The sequence below is a fragment of the Rhinatrema bivittatum genome, chromosome 5 (genome assembly GCF_901001135.1).
Source record: "Rhinatrema bivittatum chromosome 5, aRhiBiv1.1, whole genome shotgun sequence".
NCBI lineage: Eukaryota > Metazoa > Chordata > Amphibia > Gymnophiona > Rhinatrematidae > Rhinatrema > Rhinatrema bivittatum.
Window position 1 is genome coordinate 107,758,768 of NC_042619.1, and position 13,175 is coordinate 107,771,942.

Genomic DNA, 13,175 nt, shown 5'->3' on the forward strand with positions numbered 1-13,175 from the left:
AAAAAGGTATGTGATCTTTGTTCCTATGCTCATAAATGACATACTGTGATTGCCCATTGATTTTGGTAAAATGATACTTGTTTAACAAACTTTGGTCTCTTGCCACCCAATAAGAGAGTAACCTCTATTTCTACAGGGACACAGTAGGTCCTCAGGGCAATGCACTTTAAATGCTTTTAAAACTGGTTAGACTCGCAGGGCCAGTGCAAGGGTATTAGGCGCCCTAGGTGAACCTTCTGCCTTGTGGCTACCCTGCCCCCTCCGAGTCCAGGACCCAGCTCCGACCTCATTCACTCATACAAGCCTCCTCTCTTACACACACTTAGGTTCCTTGTCTCTTTCACACATGCACCCTTACACAGGCTCCCTCCCTCTCTCTCACTATTCCATTGCTGTCTTGTACACACACAATTCATCTCACTCACACACACACAAAGGCGCGTCTCGTGGCCTGCCAAGACAGTGCTTCTCTTGGCCATGAGCAGGATGGGCGCTGCTTGCGGCCCACCAAGTCTCTACTCTTCTCGGTGGCGAGTAAGATGGTTTCCACTCATGGCCCCATAATTCTGCTCTTTGCCGCTCCCTAAATGCTGGTGCCCTAGGCGACCACCTAGTTCGCCTATCAGGACGCACCGGCCCTGGGTTAGAGCCACTTTGAGAAAGTTAAATGAGCACTTGGCTGCAGCTGTCTTCTGGTCTAGAAGTATGAGCATGACCACTATGAACCATTTAAACTAGTACAAAACACAAGACTAAATTCCAGCTGTGCCTCCTGTTTTATGATTATACAAAATTGCTGAGTGCCATTTTGCTCTGTTAGAAAGATGAAGAGTCCAACCAATAAAAAAATGGATTTCTCTCCAGTCATCCTTATACAAGAATATCAAATAGAAATTGTTATAATTTATGTAAGAATCAATTTTGTACTTTTATTGTAGTAATCTCTAGGTTCACTCTGTTTTTAAATTAAGCTTTTTGTTTTGTTTTGTTTTTTTATAAACCTTGACTTTGGCATCTCTACAAATGAGTATTGTATTGCTATAAATACTGTATATGCATACAGACTTTTAAACTCCTGGATTGCTTCACCAAAGGTTTGGTTTCCTGGGAATCAAAATTATGCTTTAGGATACAACTTTGGAGGTCACCAATAAAAGATAAAATAATTAAAAAATAAAACTTTACTGAACAGCAAATGCCACCAAAACAAGATAGCAGATTAAAGGCACTGAAATATTCTATTAGGGGGTAAGTCCCTTCGAATAGACAGTTTAATCCAGCAATTCAGTCATTTGTTTCTGTAGAGGACATTGCTCTTTCATAATTACACTAGCAGATAAAAGCTGAATCCACAGCAATCAATATGGAGACTCTGCTTTAAAGACTATTCCACTTCCCTGTCTACAATGGCCAGGAAGGAAAGCACTCAGCTTTGTGCCGCAGCAGCATTTCCCTGGCAACCAACATGGGCAATTGGGTTACCAAGGAAACATGAAATAGGCTAATTCCTAAAAGTATAAAGCAAAGCACTGTAAGGATAGCCCAAAATACAGCACAACTCTGTGTCCTTTCTATTCAACCTCTGCCCAAGTCCAACCGAAAAGAACTTCTATAGCAGCACTGAATGTGGGTTAATGACCCACTGACCTGTCACCATCAGGAAACACGAGGAGTTAAGAAATCCGTACATCATTACAGAAAGACACATTGGAGACGCTCAAGCTGTGGAAATGATCAATGTTATTCTTACGCCTTTTTAATAAAGGCTTTTATTATTCACAGGAAAGCGAGGCTGCTGTTTGTAGTATTGAACCTATTGATCATGAATGTATTTACCTTCCAGAAGCAGCCGTCAGCTTTCTAGTACAGGCTCAGTCTGGCAAGGGTCTGATCACAGTACTAAAATAGCTTGTATGTCATGGTGGTGGGTGGTGTGCTGTTGCTGCTACCTCGATTACAAAGCCAGAAGAGCAAAGCTAGTGTTAGTTTTGCTGCCATTAATAATTGCATGGTTCAATGACATTTATTCATTGCATTTAACCTGGAATTAAATTAAGGAAGGGTTGTAAAGAACACAGAGTAGGATTAAAAAGCAGTGCAGGGAAGAAGGGTGCAGAGGACTTTTATTTATCAAGAATTTTCTCCCGTACAGTACACACATGGAGAAAAACCTTAGATTCACCTAGCCCAGACCGTCTTTTATGTCTTTTTAATCTTTTAGCTTGTACACATTTTTTATGTTGTATTAGTCCTTTCCAGGGAGCACATTGGGAAAATCATTGACTTGCCTGCAAGCTAACTATGTAAAGCCACCTATCATTTATATTTTTCACAGTTCTAGAATGAGCAGCTCCATTAGATCCCAAACAAGAGTCCATGTTTATTGACATGTTTGTAAACATAAGCAAAGAATTTTAAATCCTGGAGGGTTTGTTCTTTATATGAGTCTAAAATTATGGCATTTATTTATTTAAAAGTATGTATTTGCCTATCCAAATAAAGATCATGGTGAGGTACAGTAAAACATATACAATACAACAACAGAATGCAAACAGTCTTCCTTGGTACTAAAACATAAAGAGGCCAATGCAATATGCGCTCAGCCGAGCACACTGTTTAACCCGCAGCTGGATGGGGGTTGTGTAGGCACTACCTACCTAATCCCCTTATGCAATAAGGGATTAGTGCCTACACAACGCACGTCCAATGCGCAGTGAAACTAATAGCACTCATCACATGCAAATGCATGTTGATGAGGCTATTAGTTAATCACCCGCACTGCAAAAAAAAAAGTGCATCTAAAATGCACATTTTTATGCTCAAAAATTAACGCATGCCTAGAGCAGGCATTAATTGCTGAGCACTCTCAAAAGTTGTACAGAAAAAGCAGAAAATACTAGGGATGTGCAAAGCCCGAACCTTTCGGTTCGGGCTTTGTTTTCAGCCCACCACGGGAAATATCGTATTTCCCACGGTTTGGGCCTTTGATATTCGGGGGGACCCAAATTTCAGGTTAGTGCATGCTAACTCCTCGTTAGTGCATGCTAACGTTAGCGTGCACTAACTCAAAAACAAATTTTTCCCAAAATTTCTGTTGTTGAGATATTAAGTAGGAGGAAGGAAAACTGAAAAAGTAAAAAAAAAAAAAAAATTTTAAAAAGTGCCAGTGGTCAGGTTCAGGAAACGGACGCTTAGTTAACAAGCATTCGTTTCCGAAACCCCTGGCTGTGCACTGATTAGGAAGACGGACGCCGACAAATTTGATGTCCATTTTCTAAACCAGCGGACAGCCAACCGCTCGCGGGCTCCCACTAACAAGAAGACACTAGGGATGCACAAGCGACCCTAGCTCCTCCTTGACAACGCGACCCCTAATTTAAATATTGCATAGCGTGTTTTTATTGTATCGGCCCCCCCCAGAGCATTAAACAGATTCAGAGGATGACAAAATTCATGCCTAGGGAGACAAACTAAATGTTGGGTTCTAACCAGAAGAAGCGAAGGCCTCACTGAACAGATGGGCTTTTAGTAACTTCTTAAATTAAAATTAAAAAAAACAAAAACAAATCTTTTCTTCTATAATGAAAATAAACCTCTCTGTATCAAATATACACCAGACAAAGTGACTTTTGCAACATGTATCTTGGGCACTGCATCCTGCTCTGATCATTATGCTCTTGATATATATCCAGTCTAGAAGATTTTACTAAATAATTACACAGCGCCTGGACAGCCTCTGGCAACTGACATGGGGCTGTAATGCTGTACAACTAAACATCAGATATCAAAGGTACTTGTGTATGATGGTTAGAACATAAGACTTCACACAAAAAAAAAGTCCAAATAAGAATACAAACAAAACAGTTATAGCAAAAAACTTTGCAACCAAAGTCTTAATTTTTTAAATGAAAACTGCTTAATGAAAATAAATTGTAACACAGAGACTACCTTTAAAATTTCAATTTTTTCACCATCATACCACCCTGTGGATGCCGAATCATTTTTCATTCAGTATTTTCACTGCTAAAGGTCACATATCATCATCGGTCCTCCAAGGTAAGTCTCTTTTTTTGGGAAATGAAATTTTTTTCAAATATTTTTAAATGCTTATAAATGAAAATAAAATACTTCCTTTTCAATAAGTTCGAATGCGCCTGACATGATATGGCTGACGTGTGAGTTTTTACGGCGTCTAAGAATTCTTATATAGATATTGAAAAGTGGGCTATCAGTGACTGGCAATGAACATTCAGTACTCTCCTCACCAGAAAAGAACAAATCGAGGGCCCCTGAGGCAATCTTTACGAAATATGATATCATGTCGGGCTTGTTCGAACTCCCAGTTTTGCAATGTTGCTCACAGGTCTCCAATCCTTGCTCTCAGGATCAGAGGGGGTTTCTCATTTCCCAAGGTACAGTGAGTTCCCCAGAATAAATAAATAAACTTATCAAAACTGGATCAAAATCTACAAAAACCTTAACTCTCTATAAAAGGGAGGCAGACCCCCTCAGACAGGGAGTGTTCTGAGAAGGGATCTCCTCTAAATGCAAGAAAAATACCAAGTTGGGTTAGTGGGCCCAACTCAGCAGGGAGGAAAATAAAGATCATCCTTACTCCTCAAAACCGAACTCACACTCTATCTACCTCTAACTTCGTCAATGCCCCAGGGAGATCCTATCACAGTCAGCTCAGTGGAGAGACTGAAAGAGAATGGACATCCCATGATGTTACTAGTCCAGATGATATGGAACCTAGGGCCATCTAGTGACAAACTGAAGGGCTGGAAACAGAAAGTTAAACAAAATATATACTGGTATGTTTTGGGTTGGATAGTGGACCCTTAGATCGTGGTGAGAGCTGACTCCACCCACAGGGAGGAGCCCTGTGGGGACTCACCACCATAGGCAGAGCTTCAGCAGTGATAGACACAGATAGCAAGGAAGTTTTATTATACAGCAATGGAGAACGTAGGCCCGAAGATCAGGCAAGGATGTAAAGTCCAGAGTGGAGAAACTTAGACATGATCTCTCCAGTAGTGGCCCGCAGCACAGGGTAACCCGGAGACAAAGGCTCGATGATGATTTCCCGGTAGTGGTCTGCAGAGCAGGGTAACCCGGGGAAGTACCTCCTTTGAGTGTAGCATAGCTTTGGTAGTGGTCCACAGCGCGGGGTACACCGAAGGGTGTAGTTGCAGCTGGCACAGCATAGTGTAGATCCGGTAGTGGCCCGCAGTGCAGGGTAACCCGAGAATCCACATCAAGGAGAAGATGGAAGGTAGAGCGGGTAGATCTTGTACTCACTCTGAAGTAAGGAGTAAACTCCTGCAGTAGTCACAGTAGTGGCCCGAGGCTTCGGGGTACACCGGGGTTCCATCAGCAGAAGAGATAGAAGCGAGGAGGAGTACTCACCGAGTTGAAAGTAAGAGACTTCAGGAAGGCCCTCAAAGGAGCGGATAGCCCTGAACATGACAAGGCCCAGAGAAGCGGGTACCTAAGGTGTTCAGATAGCGAGTCAGGAATATAAGAACATAAGAAATTGCCATGCTGGGTCAGACCAAGGGTCCATCAAGCCCAGCATCCTGTTTCCAACAGAGGCCAAACCAGGCCACAAGAACCTGGCAATTACCCAAACACTAAGAAGATCCCATGCTACTGATGCAATTAATAGCAGTTAATGGACTTCTCCTCCAGAAATTTCATTTTTTAGTTCCTTCAATACCCTAGGATGGATACCATCTGGTCCAGGTGATTTGCTATTCTTTAGTTTGTCAATCTGGCCTACTACATCTTCCAGGTTCACAGTGATTTTGTTCAGTTCGTCTGACTCATCACCCTTGAAAACCATTTCCGGAACTGGTATCTCCCCAACATCCTCATTAGTAAACACTGAAGCAAAGAATTCATTTAGTCTTTCTGCAATGGCCTGTTAGTCTGTTGTTGCCTTGCATCGGAGTGACTTCTCTCTGGAGGCTCCTGCCTGCCAGAACCTTGTACGGTCTCCTGTTCTTCGTGGAGCTCCTCGTCTTGTCTGCCTTCGTACCACATCTTCATGTCTTGCCTGAGGTCCCTGACCATGTCCTGATGTTCCGTCATGATCTTCCACATCCTGATGTTCCATCATGATCTTCCACGTCCTGATGTGCCTGCCTGTCCGGATGTTCTTCCCTGCGTCTTCGTCTGGTGCTCCTGAGCCTTCTGTTCCTGTAGAGCTGTGGTTCTCGGATGATGTTGTGCCCGAGAATGGAGTGGCCTGCGGGTGGGATTTGTCCCTGTGCTTCTGAGCTTCTGTTCCCGCCAGCCATAGGTGGAACTTCGGATGACATCGGCTCCGTCATTGGAGTTCCTCCTTGCCTGGTCTTCCCTGCGCTTGTCCCGCTCTCCTCGTGGTCCGTGACCAGCCTCTTAGGGCTGTGTAGGGCGTGCAGTGGGATAGGGTGGTCCGTGACTCAGTCCCGCGGGTGGGCTGAGTAGGGCGCCCTGAGAGACAGTGCCCTGAGAGACACTGCGTAAACCTAGACAGTGCCAATGTCCTCCTGCCTTACGTCTTGTCTTGTTTGGATCAAATTCCTCGTCATGCTTGTGGTGCCGTCGCATCATCCCAGTCTCGTCCAAGATGTCATCGCATCAATCATAGTCCTGTCTACGTGTCAAGGCCTCCGTTTGCCCTCATCCTCAGGCCGGCCTGCTGCTCCTTGCTGATTCAAGCGGCAGGTCCGAAAGGGCTTGGAACAGTCGGAGGACCGTTCCCCTACCAACATCTTCTGTTGTTGGCTCTGGGAGCTTGCAGGCCCGGTAGAGGGTACGACCATGTTTAGCCATGCTGGGACACGCCGTCAAACCTCGGTTCGGCCCTGGATTCGGCTGGGGTCGGGCTGAGGCCCAAGGGCACACTAAACACCCCTAACATAACAGAATGCAAGGCCTTTGAGGCTGTTCTCAACAGAATGCAAGGCCTTTCGAGGCCGTTCTCAACAAGACTCAGTTGTGCTTCATCATCCTAAACATTTCACATTTTTCAATACCACCTATTCTGGTAGGAAGTGACATCTCTTACTGACCATATAAACATAAGGGTCCATAATCAAAAGCATTTAGCCACATTACATGCAAGTACTATAGGTATAACTTCTGAGTTATCTGCTTTGAAATGGCTGGACAGCAGAATATAAATAAATAAAACAAAAAAAAAAAACAAATGAAGATTTGGGCATCTTATCCAGCTAAATTCTATCTGGATAATAATTTAGCCAACTAGAATTTAGCCGGATAAGTTAGGGGCAATCCAGGGGCATAACTGAGAGGAGTTGGGTTAACTGGGTAACTTATCCAGCTAACTCCGATATTCAGAATTAGCCCGATAATTTATCTGGCTAACTCTGGTCAGGACTGCCCTAAAGTTTGCCAGATAATTATTTATCCTTTCAGATAACTTTCTTTTTTACTTGTGAGAACTGTACAAATGAAGAAGAACAATTAATATGCCTCTGCATGAGTTGCTAAATAGTCAGCTAACCTTTTTTTTCCTTTTCAAGCTTCCAAATATCAGAGAAAACTCAGTTCTTAATACCAAACAGTTATTGAATGATAAACACTTAAAATTCACTGCAAATGGCATGGTATCAAGGATATCCGGACACACAGCAGATTTGGTACAGCTGTGATGAGAATCTGTGAAAGCTCAGACATAGACAGACAACTACAGCTGTAGAAGCTGTAATTACTACTGTATAGCAGGAAATAGATAAAGGTGAAAAAAGCAATGCTTCTGGGAGCTTGTAGAGGACATAGGAGAGCTGTTAGTTTGCCAAGAGCTTTTTTACATCTGAACTCTCTGCCAGAAGCAAACTCTCCCAAGCATTCCTAGGCAATCCAGGATTTAAGCATAGGCAACATAGATCTAGGGCACCAAATTTTTAAGATACCAAATTTGTAGACCAAAGAGGGCCATGTGCCAACACAGCTTCAAAGAGTGTTGCGCCCGTCGCTGCTCAATGCCCTCACTCCGCCTTCTTTACCTCTGTGGCAATCTGGGAAACTACAGACCGGTTAGCCTGACTTCAGTGCCAGGAAAAATAGTGGAAAGTGTTCTAAACATCAAAATCACAGAACATATAGAAAGACATGGTTTAATGGAACAAAGTCAGCATGGCTTTACCCAGGGCAAGTCTTGCCTCACAAATCTGCTTCACTTTTTTGAAGGAGATAATAAACATGTGGATAAAGGTGAACCGGTAGATATAGTATACTTGGATTTTCAGAAGGCGTTTGACAAAGTTCCTCATGAGAGGCTTCTAGGAAAAGTAAAAAGTCATGGGATAGGTGGCAATGTCCTTTCGTGGATTGCAAAATGGCTAAAAGACAGGAAACAGAGAGTAGGATTAAATGGGCAATTTTCTCAGTGGAAGGGAGTGGACAGTGGAGTGCCTCAGGGATCTGTATTGGGACCCTTACTGTTCAATATATTTATAAATGATCTGGAAAGAAATACGACAAGTGAGATAATCAAATTTGCAGATGACACAAAATTGTTCAGAGTAGTTAAATCACAAGCAGATTGTGACAAATTGCAGGAAGACCTTGTGAGACTGGAAAATTGGGCATCCAAATGGCAGATGAAATTTAATGTGGATAAGTGCAAGGTGATGCATATAGGGAAAAATAACCCATGCTATAATTACACAATGTTGGGTTCCATATTAGGTGCTACAACCCAAGAAAGAGATCTAGGTGTCATAGTGGATAACACATTGAAATCGTCGGTGCAGTGTGCTGCGGCAGTCAAAAAAGCAAACAGAATGTTGGGAATTATTAGAAAAGGAATGATGAATAAAACGGAAAATGTCATAATGCCTCTGTATCGCTCCATGGTGAGACCGCACCTTGAATACTGTGTACAATTCTGGTCGCCGCATCTCAAAAAAGATATAATTGCGATGGAGAAGGTACAGAGAAGGGCTACCAAAATGATAAGGGGAATGGAACAACTCCCCTATGAGGAAAGACTAAAGAGGTTAGGACTTTTCAGCTTGGAGAAGAGACGACTGAGGGGGGATATGATAGAGGTGTTTAAAATCATGAGAGGTCTAGAACGGGTAGATGTGAATCGGTTATTTACTCTTTCGGATAGTAGAAAGACTAGGGGGCACTCCATGAAGTTAGCATGGGGCACATTTAAAACTAATCGGAGAAAGTTCTTTTTTACTCAACGCACAATTAAACTCTGGAATTTGTTGCCAGAGAATGTGGTTCGTGCAGTTAGTATAGCTGTGTTTAAAAAAGGATTGGATAAGTTCTTAGAGGAGAAGTCCATTACCTGCTATTAAGTTCACTTAGAGAATAGCCACTGCCATTAGCAATGGTTACATGGAATAGACTTAGTTTATGGGTACTTGCCAGGTTCTTATGGCCTGGATTGGCCACTGCTGGAAACAGGATGCTGGGCTTGATGGACTCTTGGTCTGACCCAGTATGGCATTTTCTTATGTTCTTATGACTTCCTACGGGTCTGATGGACGGCTAGCTGCCGCGGCGTCTTCTTGCCGTCTCCCTCCGGCATCCCCGAACCGGCACGATGCTGTGGATCCGACATGTTGCCTGATGACATAGGAGGCACGCTCAGATTGATGTAATGGTGCGAACCTTGGGGGCGTCCCCCGGGATGACATCATCCGCTTCCAATATAAAAGGTCTCAGTATTCACTAACGTATTGAGTTAGCAAGGACTCGCTTTGGCTGTCCAAGCTACTCTGCAAGGATTCTCCCGAGCTACTCTGTCTCCTCGAACTTACCAGGGGTACCCGCTCCTCGGGGGCCTCACTCACTTTTCTGTATTTCAGATTGCCAATAGGAACCAGGTACTTGCTCCTCGAGGGCCCATGTTCCTGAACACTCTGAAGATTCTCTACTGCCTGGAAGCTATCGCAGATCCAGACATTGTGAGTTACCAGTGCTCTTCTCAGAGCTTTCCCTGGAACCAGGTACTCGCTCCTCGAGGGCCTAACCCTTTCCAGCTACTGAGCTTCATTAAGACCTTTTGTGAGTTTTGTCATCCAGTTCTGGCTATGAACACAGCATGCCCTGTCTACTCACTATCTATAGTTTCTCTACAGCTCAGCAACCCTGGGATCGCTGTTCCAGTACCTGAGGGACTTCAGCCCTGCTGGTCATATCAGCTCACTACTGCCACCTCCGGTGGTTCTACTAACCTGTCTAATAAAAGAACTATCTGTATCTGTCTCCATATCCAAGCCTAGCCAGTGGTCCCTCTCAGGATATCCTCCTGGGGGCGCTGTCATCTGCCATCGGCCCAAGGATCCACCTATCTACATTCCTCTACAGCTGAGTGTCCTCTTCAAGCACTCCGCTAACAGATTGCTACTCCTTTCCTATCAGGAGTCTTCAGATTGCTACCTCCGCACTCTATACCTTAACAAATTGTTTACTACTCCTTCCACAGGAGCCAGTTCATTCAGATTACTAACTCCTCCTTCTACAGGAGCAAAGCGTAACAGATTGCTAACTCCTCCCCTCCGCAGGAGCCGATTCATTACAGACCCTCCTGACCCCCACAAGACTTGCCAAAATTCCAGCGGGAGTCCGGGAGCGACCTCCTGCTCTCGGACCGTCGGCTGCCAGTATTCAAAATGGCGCCGATAGCCTTTGCCCTTACTATGTCACAGGGGCTACCGGTGCCATTGGTCAGCCCCTATCATATGGTAGGAGCACAAGATGGCGCCGGCCATCCAGTGCTCCTACCATGTGACAGGGTCCGGCCAATGGCACGGATACCCTGTCACATGGTAAGGGCAAAGGGCCATCAGCGCCATTTTGATTAGTGGCAGCCGACAGGCCGGGAGCCGGAGGACAGCCCGGAGCAGGAGATCGCTCCCGGGACACCCACTGGACCACCAGGTACCTGTAAAATGTTTTTTTTGGGGGGGGGGGTCGGGAGGGTGGGGGAAGCAAAGGGGTTAGTTCTAAAGGGTCGGGGTGGGTTTTTTGTTTATCGGCTCGGGCGCAGCCGATAAACAAAACCACGATCAGGCCCGATGCAAAAAAACCCACATTTGAATCGGAACCGGAATCCGAACAGATTCCGGTTCACATCTCTATTAGTTAGGATTTTTTTTTCCTTATGTTCATCACTTTGCACTTGTCAAGATTAAATTTCATGCTGTTTAGATGCCCAGTATCCCAGTACTGCAAGGTCCTCCTTCGTAGAGCATATAGAAAGACATGATTTAATGGGACTCAGTCAACATGGATTTACCCAAGGGAAGTCTTGCCTAACAAATCTGCTTCATTTTTTTGAAGGGGTTAATAAACATGTGGATAAAGGTGAACTGGTAGATGTAGTGTATTTGGATTTTCAGATGGCGTTTGACAAAGTCCCTCATGAGAGGCTTCTACGAAAACTAAAAAGTCATGGGATAGGAGGCGATGTCCTTTCGTGGATTACAAACTGGTTAAAAGACAGGAAACAGAGAGTAGGATTAAATGGTCAATTTTCTCAGTGGAAAAGGGTAAACAGTGGAGTACCTCAGGGATCTGTACTTGGACTGGTGCTTTTCAATATATATATAAATGATCTGGAAAGGAATACGACGAGTGAGGTTATCAAATTTGCAGATGATACAAAATTATTCAGAGTAGTTAAATCACAAGCAGACTGTGATACATTAAAGGAGGACCTTGCAAGACTGGGAGATTCGGCATCCAAATGGCAGATGAAATTTAATGTGGACAAGTGCAAGGTGTTGCATATAGGAAAAAATAACCCTTGCTGTAGTTATACGATGTTAGGTTCCATATTAGGAGCTACCACCCAGGAAAAAGATCTAGGCATCATAGTGGATAATACTTTAAAATCGTCGGCTCAGTGTGTCTCAGCAGTCAAAAAAGCAAATAGAATGTTAGGAATTATTAGGAAGGGAATGGTTAATAGAATGGAAAATGTCATAATGCCTCTGGATCCCTCCATGGTGAGACCGCACCTTGAATATTGTGTACAATTCTGGTCGCCGCATCTCAAAAAAGATATAGTTGCGATGGGGGAAGGTACAGAGAAGGGCAGCCAAAATGATAAAGGGGATGGAACAGCTCCCCTATGAGGAAAGGCTGAAGAGGTTAGGGCTGTTCAGCTTGGAGAAGAGACGACTGAGGGGGGATATGATAGAGGTCTTTAAGATCATGAGAGATCTTGAACGAGTAGATGTGACTCGGTTATTTACACTTTCGAATAATAGAAGGACTAGGGGGCATTCCATGAAGTTACAAGTAACACATTTAAGACTAATCGGAGAAAATTCTTTTTCACTCAACGCACAATAAAGCTCTGGAATTTGTTGTCAGAGGAGGTGGTTAGTGCAGTTAGTGTAGCTGGGTTCAAAAAAGGTTTGGATAAGTTCTTGGAGGAGAAGTCCATTAATGGCTATTAATCAATTATACTTAGGGAATAGCCACTGCTATTAATTGCATCAGTAGCATGGGTTCTTCTTAGTGTTTGGGTAATTGCCAGGTTCTTGTGTCCTGGTTTTGGCCTCTGTTGGAAACAGGATGCTGGGCTTGATGGATCCTTGGTCTGACCCAGCATGGCAATTTCTTATGTTCTTATGTTCTTAGTTCCTTAGTCTGCCTACTTTTTAACTAGTTTGAATATTTTTGTGCCGTCTGCAAATATGATGTCTTCACGTCTCACTCCCTTTATTAGATCAAAGAATAAGTTAAACAGTGGTCACAAGATAAATCCTTAGGATATAAGAACATAAGAGTTGCTCAACTGGGTCAAACCAAAGGTCCATCAAGTCCAGTATTCTGTTTCTAACAGCAACCAATCCAGGTCACAAGTACGTAGCAGGATTCCAAGAGGTAGATAGATTCCATGCTACTTATCCCAGAGATAAGCAGTGGATTTCCCCAAGTCCATCTTAATAATTGTTTTGGACGTTTCTTCCAGGAACTTGTCCAAACCTTTTTTGAATGCAGCTACATTAATAGCTTCCACCACATAGTCTGGCAATAAATTCCAGAGCTTAATTATGCATTGAGTAAAAAATTATTTTGTCTTATTAGTAACTTCATTGTGTGTCCCCTAGTCTTTGTACTCTTTGAGAGAGTAAACAATCAATTCACGTTTACTTGTTCTACTCCACTTACTATTTTATAGACCTCTTGTT

General features: G+C 43.6%; 1 protein-coding gene across 6 annotated transcripts in view; it reads right to left on the bottom strand.

The window, feature by feature from the left end:
* The window catches only part of DCLK1 (doublecortin like kinase 1), a 755,703-nt gene that overhangs the window by 649,906 nt on the left and 92,622 nt on the right, over positions 1-13,175 (bottom strand). The window contains exon 1 of one of the 6 annotated variants that reach the window (XM_029602703.1): positions 1,837-1,858. The exons of the other annotated variants lie outside the window; for them this stretch is intronic. The gene's annotated coding sequence lies outside the window, so the exon portion shown is untranslated. Of the gene's footprint in view, positions 1-1,836; positions 1,859-13,175 lie in introns of those variants that run through there. 6 annotated transcript variants of the gene reach the window in all.